This window comes from Silene latifolia, chromosome X, assembly GCF_048544455.1.
Source record: "Silene latifolia isolate original U9 population chromosome X, ASM4854445v1, whole genome shotgun sequence".
NCBI lineage: Eukaryota > Viridiplantae > Streptophyta > Magnoliopsida > Caryophyllales > Caryophyllaceae > Silene > Silene latifolia.
In genome coordinates this window covers 36,175,855-36,193,086 of record NC_133537.1, presented here as the reverse complement: position 1 = coordinate 36,193,086, position 17,232 = coordinate 36,175,855, and positions in this window count along the sequence as shown.

Below are 17,232 nucleotides of genomic sequence, written 5' to 3'. Positions count from 1 at the left end.
GTGGGCAACGAAGAAGCTACGCCATTACATGCTTAGCTACTCCGTCAAAATATACTCCAAAATGGATCCAGTCAAATACCTCTTCGAGAAACCCGTCCTCAACGGACGTCTAGCAAGATGGACCTTGATGCTCTCAGAATTCGACCTCAAATACGTGCCACTGAAAGTTATAAAAGGTCGCGCCGTCGCCGAATTCTTCGCAGAAAATCCTATCAATGACGCACAAACAATAGATACTTGGTCATTTCCAGACGAGGATATACTCCAAACTGATGTAGACTCCTGGGACCTGTACTTTGATGGAGCATCAAACTTAAGAGGATTCGGAATAGGAGTGTTGCTCATTTCTCCTGAAGGTGAGCATACACCAATTGCTGTCAAACTCGACTTCGAGGTGACAAACAATGCTGCAGAATACGAAGCTTGTCTTATTGGACTACAAGTGGCTGTGAGCTTAGGCATTAAAAACCTCCGAGTACATGGGGATTCATCACTAATCATTAACCAAGTTACAGGATCTTGGAAAATCCGAAGCGAAAGCCTCGCACCTTATCAGGCTAGGATAGACCAAGTCGCTCAATTCTTTGATCATGTAACCTACCTACACCTACCTAGGGAGGAAAATCAATTTGCAGACGCTCTTGCGAAACTTGCATCATTGATTAATATGTCAGATCACATGGTGGAAATGCCTTTGTGCATCGAACGACGGTCAGAGCCGGCTTATGTCCACCAAATCACCGATGAAGAGGAAATCGCGCAGGAACCCTGGTTCCAAGCAATCCTGAATTTTAAGCTTAATGGTACATATCCACCAGATATGGACAAGAGGGGACAACGCGCTATACGCCTACTAGCTTCCCAATACATTCTCATGCAGGGAGAATTATACAAAAGAACACCTCTTGGTGTAGTCCTACGTTGCCTTGATCATTCACAGGCACGAAAGGTGATGGAAGAAGTCCATGATGGAGAATGCGGTCCTCACATGAGTGGGCCCATGATGGCAAAGAAAATCACACGTTTGGGATATTATTGGACCACAATGGAATCCGATTGCATCAAATACGTAAGACATTGCCACAACTGCCAAATCTTCGGGAATGTACAACATGTCCCTCCTTCATTGCTCTATACAATGACATCTCCTTGGCCATTTTCTGCATAGGGAATTGACATAATCGGGAAGATAACCCCCGCCGGAACAGGAGGTCACTGTTTCATTCTAGTAGCAATCGACTATTTCACCAAATGGGTAGAAACGGCTTCCTACACTGGTCTTACAGCTAAAAATGTGGCAAAATTCATACAAAACTGAAGGAAATGTAGATTCATATACATACTAACATACTCATATATGTCTAAATAATTTGTCATAAAATTAAAATGGATTTTATGCATGCAAACAATAATATAAATAGAGGAGAAATCATGTCCTTACATAGTTGTTTTCGGTTTTATGGGCACAAAAGAAATCTCCTTTTTCTTTTGTTCTTGAGCTTTCCAAATGGAAGAACAAGGATTCAAGAGTAGAATCCCTCCCAAAAGCATATACCCAAGGAATACATCTTAATAACTAATATTATGTAGATCTAGTAATAATATTAGTTATACTTAAAATATGACACAAAATAATATGTATTGGCACTACAAAATTTTCGGCCAAAGGATAGACTTTTGTGTATTTTTCTCTCTAAGTTTTCACAAGTTATGGAGAGATTAATTTTTCTTACTCTAGAAAAATATCAAGTGAAGTAATGAATAATTAATGGAAGAAAACATTTTAGTTTTCCATAAGGAAAACCGATTGGAGGGTTATGGGAAGTCAATGCATGGATCCATTTTTCTTCCCCATGAAGAGTAGGCTTGCATGCCTAGATATAGAGTGTAATAATTGTGTTTTTCCCTTATTAAAATAATCAACACAATTTATCCACTAACACCCTCCAATTTTCGGTACACATGAGATAAAATGGGTAGTCCATTTTATTTTGTCATTTGTCAATTTTGTCACATGTTACATGACATGTTACAATGCAATGTATTTTTATCATATTAAAAATCAACGTATTATTAAAAATACGTCACATACAAAAATCGACTTAGTAATATCATAATTACTTGTACCAAAAATGTTTCCGAATTATAAACTACAACATTCTGTATTTATAATAATTTATTCATTCCGTTTCAATTGTTTACGTAAACAATAATTTCATCTAAGTAATAAAACAATTCGATTACTTAGACCGTGTCTTATTTAATCATATTTACAATAAGATACGTAAATTATACTCACAAAATTATCCGTCAATTTTAAGCAATTTAATCAGCTCGATCGGTATACGATTAATTAAATAATCAATTAAGAGTATTTCCCTATAGGTATGACCTAAGGGGATCAATCTGATCACCACCGTCCGCACGACGAGAATGTCAAACTCTAGTCAACCAATCATTACCGATATGTGTGGACCAGTTGACCGTAAAATATTACATCCCACATGTATTCTTAAAATGAGATTTAATAATGATATTTAAATCATGTGATCGCACTATTGTTGAGGACACATTTCCCAACAATCTCCCACTTGTCCTCGACAAGTGTGCGTCACCAATTCTCTTGTCCTATTACTATCTCCCACTCAATGCAAGGTGTCTTTCAGGTCGTACTTGCAAGTGATCATATCGAGAGTGGTTTCCTCGATCTGGAGAATAACTGATTGACCGGATTTATCCACTCTGGATACCTTCCGAGCGTGGCCACGCATTTCCAGTTCATTACTCCTCGAGTGGCCCTGAGATATTGTTTTAACCCTGACAAGGGGATGGACAATTCCTATCGCACTCATTCCCTTCGACTAGCCACAGCCATCATAACCCAAAATATGCCCATTTGACCCCATTTACGAAGGTCGTAGTAACACAAATCAAAGTTAATCAAAATCGAGCCATCTTAGGTGAATAGTCTTTAGTCAAAAGAATCGACTCATTTGAATACTATAGCAGCTCTCGCCACGACCAGGCTATATAAATTTGCCAGAACTCTATAAGCGGTCATTAGGCCCGACAAAAAGTTCCTAACAGTCTGCCTATGTGATCGACTAGTCATCTCACATTACTCTATGGCATTTGAACTTGCCATCAATCGCATCACACTCTAGTCACTTCGAGACGTCACCTCATACAAGTGACTATGGGCGAATACAATGTTAATCCGTGTTCACTTTAACGGGGTTCAATTGTCACTACAACCCGTTTGGATGTAACAAAGTATAAAAGGAGTTTTTAAAGAAAAACTCGAACGACAAATGCGATTATCACATATGAATAGTCAATGCCTGATTACTATTTCATATTCTATAATCTTATTTGATCTTTTATGTAGTTATTCATCTCAATTTAATTGAAATGACATGACTCATCACGTTAAGCCTATGAGAAGGCTTTGGTTAGTAGGTTTTATCAACTTCTTGTACCTTACTCAACCTTACTACATACTCGTTTTCCTTTGTAATGTATACATTTGCATTACAAAACTTTCTGAGTACGTGTCGAGATCCAATCAAGACATAGGCCCTCTAGCCTAAGAATAGCTCCCACTGTTTTCACAGTGTGCGGGACTCATCCTTCTTGCACATCTCATGATCACAAGTGTACTCAATTTCCGTTATAAATATCTCTTATTGTTCTTTATTGTCTAGAACGATTCTAGAAAATCTACTTCTTAATTAACATAGCCACAATGGTATCTTAACCATCCTAATGTATTTTGATTATGGTTTTGTCGGAAACCATGCGCAACCTCAATTGTCAATTGTCACTTGTGTAATACCCTTACACAAAATTGCATCATAAACACTTTGCTTTACTTCCTTAATGCTTCAAAAGCACTTAAGGGTAATCTTTATAGCTTACTTGGTAAAGATTACTTAAATTCGATTTTTGAAAACAACTCATCATGCTCAAAGCATATGAAGTGTTATACATCATTTCTTTTTAATTGATTCGGCAGCGGAAGCAAATGAAACCAATCAAATATGTTCAATTTAATTGAACTGGTCATGAATCTTATCAACATAAGACTTCTTATTGACGCTAATATCATGTGGATTTATCTTCATAAATCCGGATATTCAAGATGTATTATAATACTCCAAAAGTCTTAAATCATTCTCAATGATCAATATGTCATCCACATATCGGACTAATTAAAAATTCCGTAACTCCCACTAAACTCCATGTATAAACACAACTTCTCGACTTATCGAGAAACGTTTTATCACATGATCAAAATGTTGATTCCAACTCATTGATGTCCTACTTAAGACCCTCTCTTAAGTTTCACATTATCTTAGGATTGCAAGAATCTACTAAACTCAAGACATGTATTGAATACATTCCTTCTATTGAAGAAGTGGGTTTTAGATTCACTCGCTATGTATTTCATAATAATGAAACACAATCCCTAAGAAGATCCAAATAGACTTAAGCATTTCAATTTGTGCAAAACCCTTTGCAACCAATCAAACCTTGAAATCTCTCTTTATTAGTGCAAAAACCCTTTGTCACTAATCAAGCCTTTTATTTCGGATTTTCATGGCTCTAAGCCTTGTATTGAGCTGTGACTTTAAACACTCTTATGTAAGTCATATGTTCATTACTTTCTAGAAGTAATCAACTTGAATCAAACAATTTCTTTGTAAGTTATAAGCTCTTTACTTTCTTAAAAGTAACATGAATTCATCATTTTTAACAAGTGACGAATTTTAACCTCCTAGGTTTTGAAGAAACAATGTCTTACACAAAACGTCTCATGTAGCCAAGAAAGACCAGTTTCTTGCGACAACGTTTTACACAAAACATCTCACGTAGCCAAGAAAGACCTGTTTCTTGCGACATAACATCTTTGTGGCTCTTTGAATAATTTCTCCCACTCTGTCTTCTAAAAATAAACTTGTATTTTAGAAAGACAGCTTCATGAGCCGCAAACCCGTTGTACTCGTGAAAATTGAAAGGGAAAAATGAGCATTTGTCTCTTGTGAAAACTTACAACAATGGTACCCTTACCATTTCATATCCCATATGATTCGATTTAGTGGAAAAATAATTTAGACAAAAATGATAAAATCCCCAAAAGGATCAAGTAACTCAAAGTAACTTGATTGAAATCCAAACCATATCGAATAACGTTTGATTTCTTATCTAATCACACATTATTCCATAATGCGTGCTAAGAGAGATTAACTTGTGATACTATATCACATTTCCTTTGGCTTATATCAAAGTCTTCACTTTGACAATCCCATCACGACTTAAATCGTGATTCCTTGAATTCTTTGAAATTCTTCAAAAATTTCTCTATTTACCTTATTAAGTGAACACATTAGTGTCAACCTAAATCGTTGGTAAAAGAAAATGATCAACCTATTTCGGATCAATGATTTACAACCTCGATCTCCTTTTCAACCAAAAGGCACGAGACATCTTGCTTTGAATACAAGATACGCACATACCATTAACAATCTAATGGTTTCAAGAGTACTCGATAACTCTTTGCGTTCATCATTCCAAAATTTTAAGGTTTAATCTTGGGTTACCAATTTGAGTCTTACATCATCTTCATGATATATCATTCTAGTTTGGTTTAGAATATAATCACCTTGATAATGGGCTAGCCATACATCAAATCGTGGTGTATAGGGTCAGAAAAGTGAAACCTCTCTTGTATCTTAACAAGTTTATATTCTTATTTAGAGTTTATGCACTTAATAGTCATAATTAAGTACAACTTTAAATCCAAAAACTAGATTGAGTACACAATTACTCTATCTCTCGACATTATTGTTGCTAGTCGTTATATTCTTATCATCCCATGTATCAAACATGATGATGAAAACCACCACCGGTTTCTAATATTGACGAAGTAGTACTAGCAAAATTTATGTCAATCATATAGACATTTAAAGAAGAAGATCCCATTAGATGTCCCACAACTAACTTGTTGATTCTTCAAAAATTTGGGGTAGTTTCCTTTCTCGTGTCCAACATTTAAGACAATGGAAACTTTATCGGTCGGGATTGATAGGTTTAGTATCGTCATTCTCAACAACTTTACCTTTAACATTACCTTGTATCAATTCCATCATAATCCTTACTTCTCGAACCTCGTCCTTATCTTAACGGTTTAAGAGAATGCTCCCACTTAATTCAATGAGTCTTTGCTTTGAGAAGCAAAATTGAATTCATGAAGATTCACTCTTCATTTGTTCGTTTTAGTCTTAAAACTTTCATTGAAGTGGTTGCGTTATTTTGGTCAATTACGAATTCTTGACAAAACTAATTACCAAAACAATTTATCGCTTCAAGGTACTTAATTCATTTAAGTACATGAAAAATAATCCATTGTAAGTAGATGTGTTAGTCAAGAATCAAAAACCTGTTTGATAATGAATAACTTCAATCTATACTCTTTACAAGAGATCCTTAGCAATGGTTCGTATGAGGTTTTAGAAGCAAATTCATATTTGTCTTTAGTTACGATGTTTTAATGGAGATTTGAATCAAAATCGAAATGATATCGTATATGAATTGTGGTAAAGAAATAGAACAATATAAAAACGGAATAGTGGAAAACAAAACATTTATCGTTTTATTAATACTTGTAAATAACAAGTATAGCATTTACATAGTGACCTCTACCCAACTATGATAAATGATTCCAAGACCCAAATTCATATTGACTTAGGCACGGTGGGGCCGATACATCCTTTATCAATATAACTCGGTGGATTAACGTTTAATCGATTCTACTTTTAGAACTCTTGGTCGATAACATTACATTAACAATTATCTATAGCCCAAAACACATCGATAAGGGCACGGTGGGGCCGATACATCCCTTATCAAATACTTTTGTTGAGTTCAATCCAAATTTCGAATAAATGTGTCCATGATCCAAACCCACATTAACTTGGGCACGGTGTGGCCGATACATCCCTCATCAACATGAATTCGGTGGATTAACATTCATCACCCACTTCCCCTACGTAACAAGGTTTGTACCCCGGTGTGGCCGAGCGCACTCCCCTCGCGAAATAGGTTTTCATGGTTTCTACTATTTGGTAAGGCTATGTCTCAATTGATAGTTTTAGCGAGAGGTCATGTCAATTTATTATCTATCACGTTTTAAGTGAACTAAAGCGGTGAACTACGATAATTTTAATTGACACGGTCGATAAACTCGATAAAAGACAATGCATGTTTAGTTATGGCGATTTAGCGATGCATGTGACATAAAATAAAATGCAAGCATAAAAGATAAATAAATCCTAGTATGGCCTTTCCTAAAATAGAAAAACTATTAATCTATTACATATTCGGAAACCAACTCCATTGGTCCCTTGAACTTCGGTTGTGGCACGCATCTCGAGGTAACACCGTCTTTATGTATCGCCATTCTTGAAGAAATCCGTCTTTTAGAACTCCGGAATGAATAAAATTACATAATAAATTACATAATTTCCTATTATACATTTGTAACTAAAATAAAATAAATCTATTAAATTACAAAACGGTGATACGAGATCACAATAAAAATTACAACCGAAACGATATTCCCATACATTTCGGGAAATACCAATTAAAATCTAAGGCCATACTAAGTAAAATTACATAATTCAAAATTACATAAATTAAAATTATGACAATCATTAAGAAAAATGCAGCATTATAATATGTATGAACATGCTCAATTTTTATGCTAAATCGCCTTTAATTAGCCAATATCATATATTACTCGGTTTTTACGGATTTGCGTGATTTCAACATTTTATAATCACAAAAATACATAAACTCATATTTATGCATAAGTTAATTACCCTAACCTCTTAGGACTCAAAATATAGTCTTCACTAATAATTTTGACCATAATTAACTTTTATTTACAAAATTGTTCATAAATGGACCAAAATTACAAAAATAAGCTATTAAACTTCAAATAAATCACAAAATTTCAAATAAATTCAAAATTTGAAATTTAAATTCATGAACATTCTGGAAAAATCCATGACACTCATAATGTTCAAAATCTTAGGTTAAAAATTTCGAAAAATTTCCGGAAAAACAATGTTGCGGTTTATCGATATTTAATAAAATAATCATAAAAACATGGAAAAAATTATTTTCATTAACTTTTCAATTTTAGATCTGAAAAATACAATAAAATGCAACATTAGACGTTTTTCCTAAGTCATAGATTATGTTTTATTAATTTTACACTAATAATGTCACTATTTATGCTAATTTTTCTTCAAAAATTCATAAATCATGCTAAAAGACTTCTTTATAGCCAATTATTTTACACACATTTTGTAAAATTGCATGTGACAACATATTAATTTTCTATGACCAGATTCGAAATTTAACTCATATTAACCTATTTTTCTCTTAAATCCATATTTAATAATGAAAAATTCATTTTTCGAGCATAACAAGTGCAAAAATTATGAAAAATTACAGGTTATCTCAAAATAATATATGTGATAACATATCCAAAGATCAACTTAAAATTCGAAGTATAGCTAATTTTCGACCAAAAATGACATTTTTATTCATAAAATCACATTTAAATGCCATTATTGTAAATTATGAACAATAAAAATCCGAAAAATTAACCAAAATATCCTAAAACATTTTAGGACCATAAATATTAACATGCATGTAATAATTTCGTGATATATCATAATAACACAAATTTTACAAGTTTTATTTTGTTATTCATATAACTCGGAAAAACTTTTAACCAATTTGCATGCAAACAACCGTGGCTCTGATACCAATTGAAGGAAATGTAGATTCATATACATACTAACATACTCATATATGTCTAAATAATTTGTCATAAAATTAAAACGGATTTTATGCATGCAAACAATAATATAAATAGAGGAGAAATCATGTCCTTACATAGTTGTTTTCGGTTTTATGGGCACAAAAGAAATCTCCTTTTTCTTTTGTTCTTGAGCTTTCCAAATGTAAGAACAAGGATTCAAGAGTAGAATCCCTCCCAAAAGCATATACCCAAGGAATACATCTTAATAACTAATATTATGTAGATCTAGTAATAATATTAGTTATACTTAAAATATGACACAAAATAATATGTATTGGCACTACAAAATTTTCGGCCAAAGGATAGACTTTTGTGTATTTTTCTCTCTAAGTTTTCACAAGTTATGGAGAGATTAATTTTTCTTACTCTAGAAAAATATCAAGTGAAGTAATGAATAATTAATGGAAGAAAACATTTTAGTTTTCCATAAGGAAAACCGATTGGAGGGTTATGGGAAGCCAATGCATGGATCCATTTTTCTTCCCCATGAAGAGTAGGCTTGCATGCCTAGATATAGAGTGTAATAATTGTGTTTTTCCCTTATTAAAATAATCAACACAATTTATCCACTAACACCCTCCAATTTTCGGTACACATGAGATAAAATGGGTAGTCCATTTTATTTTGTCATTTGTCAATTTTGTCACATGTTACATGACATGTTACAATGCAATGTATTTTTATCATATTAAAAATCAACGTATTATTAAAAATACGTCACATACAAAAATCGACTTAGTAATATCATAATTACTTGTACCAAAAATGTTTCCGAATTATAAACTACAACATTCTGTATTTATAATAATTTATTCATTCCGTTTCAATTGTTTCTGTAAACAATAATTTCATCTAAGTAATAAAACAATTCGATTACTTAGACCGTGTCTTATTTAATCATATTTACAATAAGATACGTAAATTATACTCACAAAATTATCCGTCAATTTTAAGCAATTTAATCAGCTCGTATCGGTATACGATTAATTAAATAATCAATTAAGAGTATTTCCCTATAGGTATGACCTAAGGGGATCAACTGATCACCACCGTCGCACGACAGTAATGTCAAACTCTAGTCAGCCAATCATTACCGATATGTGTGGACCAGTTGACTGTAAAATATTACATCCCACATGTATTCTTAAAATGAGATTTAATAATGATATTTAAATCATGTGATCGCACTATTGTTGAGGACACATTTCCCAACAAAAACAACATCATCTGTCGATATGGTTGCCCACATGAGATCATTAGCGATAACGGATCACATTTCCAAGCTGAAACCGAGCAATTGCTAGCCAAATACAAGATTAAGCATCACCACTCTTCGCCCTATAGACCACAGGCTAACGGCGCGGTAGACGCGGCAAACAAGAATGTTGTCACGATTCTCAAGAAAATGATTGACAACTATAGAGATTGGCCAAGCAAGATACCCTTTGCCTTATGGGGGTATCGTATATCTGTCAGGACGCCCACTGGGGCTACTCCTTTCTATTTGACCTACGGCATGGAAGCTGTACAACCAGTCGAGCTAGAACTACCATCCTTGCGTATCTTACTCGAAAGTCAAATCCTGGAAGCCGATTGGAAAAGGGATAGATATGAAGAACTCATCCTCCTGGATGAACGCAGGCTGCGCGCCTTGCAAAATGTCCAAACATATCAAGCACGTATCAAACGGACTTTCAACAAAAGGGTTAGGCCAAGGAACATCAAAGAAGGAGACTTGGTGCTTAAATCGGTTAGAGCTCTCTTACCTGTTGACCCACGCGGAAAATTCAAACCTAATTGGGCCGAACCATTTCTAGTCAAATCCATACTCCCAGGGGGTGCGGTTAGGATCACAGACCTAGATGGGAACGAGTTCTCAAACCCAACAAACCTTGACCAACTGAAACGATAATATGCCTAGAATAGGAATGAAAACGCGCCTCGCGTAACCCCACGTGTCGCTCTTGTGGCACTAAATAAACGGCCCCTGGCCAAGCTGAAATAAGCTAAATGTCACTGTGCTCTTGCATTTTGACAAATTTATCATCCTCGTATCATCAAACAAACTAAATTCGCACCTTCAGAGTAAGCAAAAGCTCATGCTTATTTTCTACGTTCATTACAAGCTCTTGCTTCGAACAATTATTCTTTTACATTTATTCGAACTACGCACAAGGGTTTGATTTCGCTTTTTAAGTGAATACGTAGGCAATCCTTCACGGGATTCAACCCAGTATATCTAAAATGTAAATAGAAGGACATTTGCATTGCATTTGAAATTCGACAAGAATAATGAATAGAAAATCACCACGGTTTCATAACCACTTAACCTTTTTATTCCATTCATCTTCTAATAATAATACGCTACATAATAAAAAAATAGAATAGGCTAGGATTCTAAAAATCCCTCCTTTTTATTACAACAACAATAATAATAATAATCAAATAATAATAAAGAGACTTGGGCTATTCCTCCATCTTCCCCTTGCCCTTGTCATTCTTGTCATATTTCTTGTCACGACCTCGAGCCGGACGCTCTTGCGCCACTTCAGACCTAATCACCAACGGCCTTTCTCGAGGTCTAGCTTTTCCATTCTTGCCAATCACCATCTCTGGCGACAGAGTAGTCTTCGGTTTCTTCGAAGGATGAACAACTTGAAACCCGGCTTCTTCTTCTCCCTCTGTCAGATGCTTCTCCTTCTCTTTCTCTCCCTCGCGCACCTTGTAGTCGATAGGCTCGCGCTTCCTCAATTTCTCCCATTCTTCCGGAGTTGTAGCATTTCTCCACCTCAGATAAGAATCCGACACCCATAAAGCATTGGCGGAGAAACTCAAGAACCACATGTTTCTTTGGGCCCATTTGATGGCCCACTCTCTTCGGCTCTCTGTAGTAAGTGCCATAGCAGTCTGTGGGACGGTATCAAGCCTCGGGATAGTCTGTTTCAACCCAACTTGTCTCATCAGCCTTTCCGGGAAGATGCACACCATAAACTCCAATCCGGGAATGCGCACCGACCTAGTGGGATCTAAAGAAGACACCCCAGTGACGGACTTGAGATGCCACCACGGCACGACCCACCTGATCAACGGACCATCATCACTCTTCAGCTTGTTCTTCCAATAATCACAGACCCGGGTGAAGTCCACCATGTACAACCGCGTCCTCATCGCAATCGAACGGGCATGATAAGAAAGTGCATTGATCGGAGCCATTTCGTGTTCACAATTAAGCATATGTGGTCGTTGGTCAATGGTCGATACAAAACACAATTTATACTTCACAAACAACTCTACAATTAGTAAAGAGGCAAGTAAAGGTCGGATCCCAAGGGACGGGTATTGAGATGAAGATTCTATTGTAACTAGTGGTGTCTAGGGGTGTCACAAATTGGGTTGATGTAGAAGGTTACTAAACTAAGATAGCAATGAAAATAAACTAACAAGATAAATAAAATAAGGGTGTAAACAATTGATTAAAAGCACTAGGGTGTCATGGGTTCATAGGAGAATCATGGGATATGATCATACAAACATGTTCTCAAATTATAAGCAAGCAATTATTGTTGTGATGGATTGAGTTGGGTTATATCTTACAATCCTAGGAAAGTTTGGGTCCCGGAGCCGAATCTCTTGGATTGTACAACACCTACAAGTCGACTTAATCTTCCCTACTTAACACATGCATGGTCTAACAAGACTCGAGTTGGGTTATGTCTTACAAGTGAAGTTGAAAGGATAGAAGATGATAGTAAATGCAAGGATTCATAGGCTTAGCATTTCATCAAATATAACATGTGCATGTATTAAGATCAAAACAAGCAAGCAAATAAGATATGAAAGCATATTAATTTAAGCATGAATCATTCCCCATGTTGGTTTCCCTAATCACCCATTAAACCCTAGCTAAGAGACTACTCACTCATTATCATATTGATCATGCTAGAAAGGTTGTCAATCATACTAACATAATGAAACATGATGAATAAATGAAAGTAATTAGCAATAATTAAAAAGGGATTAAGAGATTATACCTACTAATGATTCCAATAATAAAGCAAGAATAATAGAAGTACTTGAATCCTAGATTGAGAGGTTGTCAATCTCCCAATAATAACCCAAATAATCTTCAATTACCCAAAATAAAGTAAGAACAAGAGAGAGATTAAAGAACTAAAACTTGGATTAAAACTTGATTAATATTTGATTACAATATTGAAGAGAGATTTGATTGATATTAACTACACTAATTATTGATAAGAAGAACATGCTCCTCTAATTAGACTAATGGGGTATTTATAGTGAAAATTAGGGAGGATGCATTAGGGTTAACTAAGGGCTAAACTAGTAATTACACTTTTAAGTTGAGCAAGGAGCCTCCAGGATTATCCGAGAGAAGGGCTTCTCTTATCGATGCTTGAGGAATGAAAACGTCTTTGTCTTGGCCGCGATCCGTGCGGATGGGAGTCGGGACGGCCGGATCTGGGCTGAGGAATCCGAGCGGATTCTTGGGCAAGACGCTCGGATTGGAGAGGGGGAATCCGAGCGGATTCCTTTGCGGGACGCTCGGATTGGGACGGACAGACGGATTCTCTACAATCCGTTCGGATTGTAGTTCAAAGAACTTTCCTTCTTCTTTTTCTTCCCTTTTCTTCATGAATTCCTTGGGGATTTCCTTGGGGACTCAAGGATCCTTTTCTCAACAATGCTCTTCTACTATGCTATGTACAAAGGCCTTCTAGTCTTGTCTCTCCTTGATGCTTGGTCATTGAATATGATCAATTTAGCCTTGTTTTGCCATGAAAATGCAAGATTCTTACTCCTTTCCTACCAAGGGATCAAAATCTCAAAGAATATGCAAAACAAAGAACTAAAGATAAGAAATGACCCAAATAGGCACTAAAAAGCATGGAAACAATGGTAATTCGGGGCTAAATATGCGCCAATTATGGTCACATCAAATATCCCCAAACCGAACCTTTGCTCGTCCCGAGCAAAGAGGTGACAAAGACTAGGACCAAAACTAACCTAACCTAATAATAATAGCCGATATGAGACAATTAGCGGGTCTCACTCCGCCCCTTCAACTCACAACAAGACAACCATGAGGTAGGATGCCTTCTTGCAAGGCAAGGTGGGTCTTGCCAAAATGGCGACACATCCAAACTTTAAAGCACACAAAAACACATAATGGATGCATCTACAAAAAGAATAGCCACTTTCCTCATCTAAGTGGCGGAAATTATCTACAAGGGAAGCAATTCAAGGGTACACAATCCTTCATAGATGCAATTTGTTCAAACTACTAAGCCTAGAAGGATACCAATAAATCACCTCCAAAAGGCGTCAAGCTAGGGTACCTTTGTCCTCAATCGTTAAATGCTTTTGTCAAGAGTAGACTCCCTATGGTGTTAGAAACACTGGAGGATCGCGGAATTCCCCCTCTTGCCTAGACAAGAAGAAGGGTCGTCCCCTCTCTACCATGCACAAAAATGGATACGATGGATAAAGGGATCAATAGATATTTGAGTTTCATTTTGGGAGTTTGCTTTCATTTTTGTTTTCCCCCCAAATTTCTTTGGCATTTGACTTTTTGAGAACACTTTCTTTGCCATTCTTTTTGATTTTTGGCATTTCAATACTTGACAACTTTTTGCATTTCTTTTGAACATTTTCAAAGTCACCCCAATTAGTAACGAGGGTGCCTTGTATTTGAAGTTTTAGGAGTTCTATTTTTGCTCCTCTTTTCATTTGATGCATTTTTGCAAACTTTCTTTTCACTTTTCATTTTATTGAACTCAAATTGATTTCTTTTTGTGCCCATTCCCTTTGATGACAAAAATGTGGTAGAACATGGATGAATGATGGAAGTATGCATGGTTTCAAGGGTCACCTTGGAATAAACGGTAGCCAAGGAGTTATCACACCACAAGGTACTCTTGACTAGGCCTTAAACCATGGGTCAAAGGATACTAGCATGACACATCCTAGGGTGTTTTACAAGTATTCTAACAAGCAAAGTCTTAAGAATAAAAAGCATCTACTAGGGCCTATATACACTTGTCAAGCTTCCCAAGTAGACGGTTTCGCAAAATTTTCTAACATGCAACTACATGCCATGATGCAACTAGCATATAAACATCCTAATGCAAATGATTCTACCAACTAATATGCCAAATAATTCTAAATGCAATCCTAAGTTCACATTGTTATACCGCATCAATCAAAATAAAGCCACATAGTCATTAACATAAAGAGGAAAAAGGAGATTGGAAAGATCATACCATGCGGTCTTCAATATCCTCATGTCTCGGATGTGGCGTAGTCAATCAATGTGAACAAGGATAAAACAAACACAAAATATACAAAACAATATATACAAAGGAAATGAACTTGTTTTTGGATTTTTCAATTTTTAAATTTTTATGATTTTTGAAATTTTTCAATTTTTATGGTTTTTGAATAAAAGTTTAAGTGTTAGAATTCCCATCCCCACACTAATATGGGCATTGTCCTCAATGGCCAAAATGATGGAAATTATGGAAGAAATGATGCATGATTTCTATACTAAATGCAATTCTACACTAAGCTATACTACATGATGCATGGTTTTTGTTATGACGGAGAGGATAATTTAAATTACCTCCCGTTGCGTATGCATTAACTTCCCCAAACCAAGTAAGACACTATTGCTAATGTCAAAGCATGGGGGAGTTCATGCACATGCTATGCTATGCATGAAACTAGATTGTCATTTTGGATTTTACAAAAGTGGGAACAATAAAGAACACCTCAAAGGAACCGAGGTGTGAGTCCTTTGATGTTGCTAGGACTAAACCAATAATGATCAAAATGAAATAAAATACAAAGAGATATAGACAAACCGTGGGAGAGTAGGAATCTCCAAGGCTAGTCTTCCATCATGCTACTATCACCATCACTTCCCTCATGAGAAGTGGTCACATTGCCACTTTCCTTGGCACTTTCTTCTTTGCTTTCTTCATCATTATCTTCACCATCTTCACCATCTCTTTCTTCATCTCCACTTGCTTCTTCCTCAATATTATCATCAATCTCTTCATCATTTCCAACAACCTCATTGTCTTCCACCACTTCCCTTGATGCACCCGGAAATAAGGCTTCTTTATCCGCCCAACTAGGCAAAGGACAAGATGGATCAAGGAGTCCTTGCCTAGCTAGATGTAGGAGGGGAGGATATTGAGCCAAATATGCATTCTTCCGATCTTCATAAGCTTGCTTGTGCATGGCTTGCATAAGAAGAGTGACATAATCTTTTCCAATTTCAACTCCTTGCGGTTTGAACTCTTCATAATCATAGGGGTAAGGTGGTATAACAATGGAAGAGGAGGGGGTTTCATGATCACCCTTTTGTTGTTGAATGATGTACTCGGCTTCCTTGGATAGGGGAAGTAAATAGTTGGTCCGGTGGACACTAAGACGGCAAATCTTTGCGGGTAAAGTGAATGATCGAGCCTCACTTGTAAGCCACCCATACTTGGTATCAAGGGGATTGTGAGCAACCCACTTAAACTTGTTAATCAAGGTGGACATATCAATAAGATGGCCACCATCCTTAGCCGTGTACTTGCTATCCTTATTGAAATTAGGATCAAAGTGCTTGGCTAGGACCGTGACAAGGCCGCCATTAACAATTACGGTTTGACCCTTCTTCCCACTATCTACATGGAGCCATCTATCAACCAATAGCCTCAAAGAATTGTAAGGCTTGGTGTGAATTCTTCCAATATTCAAAGTTGATTCAAGGAGAATAAAATCGAGTCCCGTGAAATGATTGGTGTCTTTCCTAGCAATTATGGTATTTCCCACAACTTTGTGCCATATTCTTATGCCCGGATGATGGACCAAAAGAGCACGACAAGCTTTAAAATCCTCAAATTTCTTCCCGGAGATTGCCTCCCAAAGAGGCTCGGGATCATACTTCCCATATTGCTTATAAAATTTATGTTCATCGCTAAGACCCAAAATTGCACCCAATTCCGGAAAGGTAATGCGTCTACTAGTGTTAGCTAGACGAAACTCAATATTTTCCCTATTCTCAACTTTTGTCACTTTTAAAGAACTTAAGAATTCCAAGACAAGGGAGGGGTATGTTACTTCCTTCATTTCAAACAATTTCTTTAAACCCATGGCATTGAAAAAGACTCTTGTTTGTTCAAGAACACCCAACTTCTCTAAAGCATCTTGGCATATGAATTTGGTGGATTGAATTTGTTTCATAGCAAACTTGACAAATGTATTTCTATGGGAATCGGAAATGAATGTTACCTCCGGGTAATGCAAGAGTTGATTAATTACCGGAG